Raw genomic sequence first — 5,875 nt, forward strand, 5'->3', positions numbered from 1 at the left:
AAAAAAAAAAAAGTTGCAAAGGTTAACTCCTGTAAGGCAAAACTACTTTCTTTTTATTATTATTATTTTCTTCTTCTGGGAAAAAATAAATGCTTGAACTAGCATAAAATATATTACACTGTTTACTCCCAATTTTGCAATCTTTGGTCACGTGAGTATCTATTTCTCTGACAGGCAGAACCACACAAGCACCCAGGGAGGTCAGTGTGCTTCCTGGGGAATTAATATTGCCTATCTAAGAGGTGTTGTGAGGTGTACTTCATTAGTGTTCTGAAGCACTCTGAGAGCCCTAGATAACAGCTGCTATATGTTGTAAGAAAATAGAACTATTAATTGTAACAGAAGAGCTACACCATGTTTGTAATTGACCATTGCCTGAATCTTTTCCAAAGTTACTGGGTTTGGAGATACGCCTCAAAGCAAATCTGTTATTTAACAGAGTGGAGAAAGTAAAGAAGCAACGGGATATTTTTAAGAGCAGAACAGAAGAAAGCTCCCCTGGGCTGTATCCTATTGACCTCTAGTTCCATTATTGTTTCTAAAATGTTCTTCCATGTAAGGCATTGCCACTGAATTCTTCCCAGGAAGCCCAGAGAAAGGATATAAAGTGAAGTCTCTACTAAGCTTGTAAGTAACATCTCTAAAAATGGAGGGTTGATTTATCTTTTACTGGCAACCAGGTTTAAGGGGGAAAAACCCTCTAGGCTTTGGTGATGAATCTTCTATAATATAATAAATGGTGCCATCTACTGGCTCTTTTTCACTTTTGATCAGTGTCAGGGTTTGATTACACAGTACAGCTACTGCAAGCAGCTTAAAAACACCAAAGAGATCAAGCCAAAATCACTGTAGCTAGCATTCTTCCTGACAGTGGATCTTAGAATGATTTACAGGGGTTTTCATAAAGCAAACAAGTCCAAAATGAAATAAGAGCAGTAGGAGAAAGAAAAATGACAAGATGCAAGCAAGGGAGAAAAGGCAGCATTCCAACTAACATCTGAAACTGGATGAAGGGTCAATACTGAAGACAGATTCAGCTGAGACTGAGCTAAACTGAACCAGATGTAGGCATCCCATAGGACAAAACAGGGATGAGACTCCTGAGAGGAGAGGAGAGCCTCTCTGATCCCTCCCAATTAATTTTCTTTGGAAAAAGAACAGTCTATTGTGCTGTTCCTTCCACCCACTTCAATTTTTGCTATTAAAAAAGAAGAAAATGTAACCCTGACAGAAGAAATATACAGATAGATATAGAAGTTACGGGTCACTTTCTTTCTCAGAGCTCAGTATTTTTCCTGATTTACACCAGGAATGAGAACTGACTCTCTGACTTATGCCTTAGAAAGATACACAAACAGTGCTATGCCTTAAACTGGAAAAGGATCAGTTTAAATTGGATTCAAGGCGAGGCTGGATGGGGCTTTGAGTAACCTGATCTAGTGGGAAGTGTCCCTGCTCATGGCAGTGGAGTTGGAACTGGAAAGGCTTTTAGATCCCTTCCAAATCATTCTATGCTTTAATGATTCCACGATTCTATGATTCTACACTTAGTTAAACTAAACAATCTTGGCTCCACTTATAGGACAAATCAGTGTCAACAAGTAAGGGAACAGGTTACAGAATATGCTTTCTGTTATTGTTGCTTCTAATTTTTCTAGATAATTTGCTTGAAAAAGCAAAATCAGCTGTCGAGCTATTTCCGTCCTGTTTCCTAAGAAGAAGAGACTAGTGCAATCACAGCATCTGGCAAAGGAGAAGCAGGATCAAAAATATACAATTTTGTCAAGTGCTTGATGAAAAGCGTGGCTGTTAGTGCTCCTTTGTAGGAGAAAGCAAAAGGGGAAGCTCTTTTCAGGCATCAGACATCCTCACCAGATGCAAAACCACAGGAAGGCATTTTCCTTCAGTTCAGTTCCTCATAAAACTCTTGTTTGTCATGATAGTCTTCACCTACTAAGAAACAGATAAGCAGATGTGCAGATTATCAGGGCTTTTATTGCTACAAATACGATCTGCATCAGAGCAAGTTGCAGCTGGGATTGGAGATTCATGATTCTTGAGGTCCCTTCCAACCCTGGCCATTCTGTGATTCTGTGATTGTGCGATATGCTTACCTGTGCCCAATGGAGATCTTCTAGACTTTGGAAATACAAGAGTTCATGCAAAGCATGCCTCGACACAAATGCAAATTTCTCCATGCTTGAATGAGAAGTACAAAGAATCTGCTGCTTTCACAACAGAGCCCATCTCCAGCCCTGGACCCGAAGTTAAGATTTTTGGTATAGCCCTCAGGAGTGTAAGTTCCACACACTCAGGAATTTCAGACAGTACTGTTCCACTCGGAGTTGTGCTGGAAAAGGTCGGGTGCTTTGGAGTTGCTGTGGAAAGCTCTTCATGTATCCTTTAAAATGAGCTTCTGGAAAGTAAAATCACTACTGCCTTGAAGAAGGAATAAATTCTGTTTTTATTCTGCCACTCATTTCTCACGAAGACTAGTTCAGAATAGATCCCACACGTAGAATCTATATTCCCCAAGCCCCTATATTTTTCATTCAGTTTTACCATCCTTATCCCCAGCAAAATGGCCTTCAGCTCTTTCAAATCTGAAGATGCTTTAGGCTAAGAAGCAACAGATCTACTTTCCTCAGCAGCCTTTAATAGATCCCTCAGAAGTAGTCAATGGACCTCCAAGAACCTTTGTAACACATGCTGAAAACACAATTACCACACCTGCAAACAGAACTTTCAGAAGGGTGCAATTGAAGGCTCATAGAATCATAGAATCATAGAATGGCATGGGTTGAAAAGGACCATAATGATCATTTAGTTTGAACCCCCCTGCTATGTGCAGGGTCACCAACCACCAGACCAGGCTGCCCAGAGCCACATCCAGCCTGGCCTTGAATGCCTCCAGGGATGGGGCATCCACAACCTCCTTGGGCAACCTGTCCCAGTGCATTGCCACCCTCTGAGTGAAAAACTTCCTCCTAATATCTAAACTAAACCTCCCCTGTCTCAGTTTAAGACCATTCCCCCTTGTCCTGTTGCCATCTATCCTTGTAAACAGCCATTCCCCTCCTGTCTTTATGCTCCCTTCAAGTACTGGAAGGCGACAATGAGGTCTCCCCGGAGCCTCCTCTTCTCCAAGCTAAACAAGCCCAGTTCCCTCAACCTTTCTTCATAGGAGAGGTGCTCCAGCCCTCTGATCATCTTAGGTTATCTCAGTAAAAATAAGATGTGCTTTGTTATTAGCATGCAGATCCAGAAAACATACTCTGTTTCCATGTTAATAGGAGATGAGTATGCGTGCAAGATATTTTCTTCTTGTTTTATTTAATTTAGCCAGTAGTTAATGGGTTGGTATTGCATACATGAAGTTCTGCAGATGTAGCATCCTACTAGATAAAAGCAGAAGCACACTTTCACCAGACACCGTTCAGATTCTTCATCAGTCTCAGTTTTAAACTTCGTGATTTTAATCTAATAGAGATGATACTTACAGCATTGATTTCTCCCATTAGACAAGGTGATTTCTATCACAAAAAGGCTGTGAAAATTTAAGATCTCTGCTATCAGCATCAATTCTTTGTTCTGTCTCAAATGCACCTCAACCACCTCAACCCCTGATCTCTTGAACAGCAATAAGTGTTAAGACAAGAGGCCTAGTCTTGCTAGGCAAGGTGCCAACAAGACCTCCGTTCTTCAGCTCCTGCAGGAAGATCTCAGGACCACATGCAGCTGCAGCTCCTATGCATAAAATCCAAGGCTTCCAGTTCCGTTCTTGGCTTCAGGAGCAGGCAGGAAGCAAGCATGAGCCTAAGCAGCAGATGGGGACATTGCTAATTGGTCTGTTTTGGTGCTAGGCCATCCACTAACAGACACCTTACACATCTATCTGCGCAGTGATTTGCCATGTCAAAGAGTTGCAGATATGGAATTGATAGTGAAGAAAATGAAAACAACAATCAGTTCAGTGCAGACTGAACTCATTTGTCCTCAACTGCGCCAAACATATATTTTTTTGCAGAGCTTTGTGAGACAGCTTGGACTTGGTAGATAGACACTTTGCAGACCAAAAATGTATGCAAGTGATTCATCCTTCTTACAGTGTCAAGTAGCAAACATGAGTGCCGTCATTTCTGATGCATTTTTACCTCTGAGCATCACAGAAGAAAAGAATGGCCTACAGTTTGTGGGAAAAAGACACTGGAGGAGAATTAAATGAGAGCCGTAGTTCACATACAAAGGAATTCAATAAGAGTTGTAAGAGAGACAAAAGTTTTATTGAAAAAGTACAAATCAGAAATGGGAATAAAAGACTGTAGCTGCAACTAGAAGGGAACTGAGGAACACACTGGAACCAGTGAAAAAGTTTGGGAACTGATCCATTAAACTGTCCCAGTTTAAATAGTGGCATCAGATTACAATATTTATGTTATATAAAAGTGCAACTTCCATATTTTCTTCTCTGGAGACTATTGGCTATAAATCTTAGTACTTTGGGGGGAACAGTCGTGGCTTTGTCTTCTGCAATGTTCTTGCCATATTTTACACGCTCTGGGATAGTAAATGACAGATTATTCTGCTCTGAAGAAGGAACACTATCAGAGATTCTGTCTGCTTTTCACTTTTTAGCATAGCTGCTAAGTTCTCTATGTGTTTAAGGGTATATTTTTTAACTAAAATTAAAGGAAGTTAAACGACTGTACTCATACCAGATCAACCATTTACAATACAGTAAAAGAAACATTACATGTTTGAATGGAAGGAGAATAAACTATCTTTTTCAGCCATCACAACCACCAGTGCCTGTAAAGTTGTCCATATGGATCTGTTTAATTACCTCTCCTGGAAAAATGTCACCATTTAGAGGGCCAAGTTCCATTACTACATCATATATTTCTATATATGAGAGATCACAGTGAGAAGTGCTGGCAGAACCATTAGCAGGGTATCTCAGTACAAATGGTAATTTAAAATTTAAGAGCAACTTTTTTGCCTTGGCTTTTCTGAACGGTACTGCCTTTATTCCTGACAAACATATAGATAGAATAATGTCTCCTCAATGCAGTATTTTTGATAGTAAGTGACCAGATAGTGGTAGCCAGATACACATCTGATAACTGAAGTAAGCAGAAGATTCAATACAACAAATATAAACACTCGGGACCAGCCGGAGTATTTATATTAGTTAGTAATATGGTGCCATTGCAGATATTCTTCACTGTCATCTGCTAGGATGGCACTGTAGTAAGGTAATATTTAGAGGTGAAGGCTCAGATCTTTTCACACAGAGGGTGGTGACACACTGAGACAGGTTGCCCAAGGAGGTTGTGGATGCCTCATCCCTGGAGGCATTCAAGGCCAGGCTGGATGTGGCTCTGGGCAGCCTGGTCTGGTGGTTGGTGACCCTGCACACAGCATGGGTTTGAAACTAGATGATCATTGTGGTCCTTTTCAACCCAGGTCGTTCTATGATTCTATTATTCTATGATTCTATGACCTTCCACCTAACATAAACCTAATGAGAATGATCTTAGATTGATTCAGAATTCTGCACAGAATATGAGCAACAACATTATGAGCTGCAGAGTCCTGCTCTGTGGATTCTTTTCCTGCATGAATCTTTCATCTTTTCTTTCTATTCTCTGTGGATATCATGGAAGAACTGCAGTTCTATAAACCTAAAAGCAAGAGACCCAACTCCATCCTCTATAACCGGACTGAGCTTTGTGGGAATACAAACACCCTGAGCAGGCCAGAACAGGAATCTCATTGCATCCGCAGAACTGTCTTGTTTTACATTCTCCAGATCACTGGCTGAAATAGTCTTTTTGTGGGCCTCTATTTAGCCAAGAGGAAACTTTACACCTTT

Source organism: Meleagris gallopavo, chromosome 1 (genome assembly GCF_000146605.3).
Source record: "Meleagris gallopavo isolate NT-WF06-2002-E0010 breed Aviagen turkey brand Nicholas breeding stock chromosome 1, Turkey_5.1, whole genome shotgun sequence".
In the NCBI taxonomy this organism is placed as follows: Eukaryota; Metazoa; Chordata; class Aves; order Galliformes; family Phasianidae; genus Meleagris; species Meleagris gallopavo.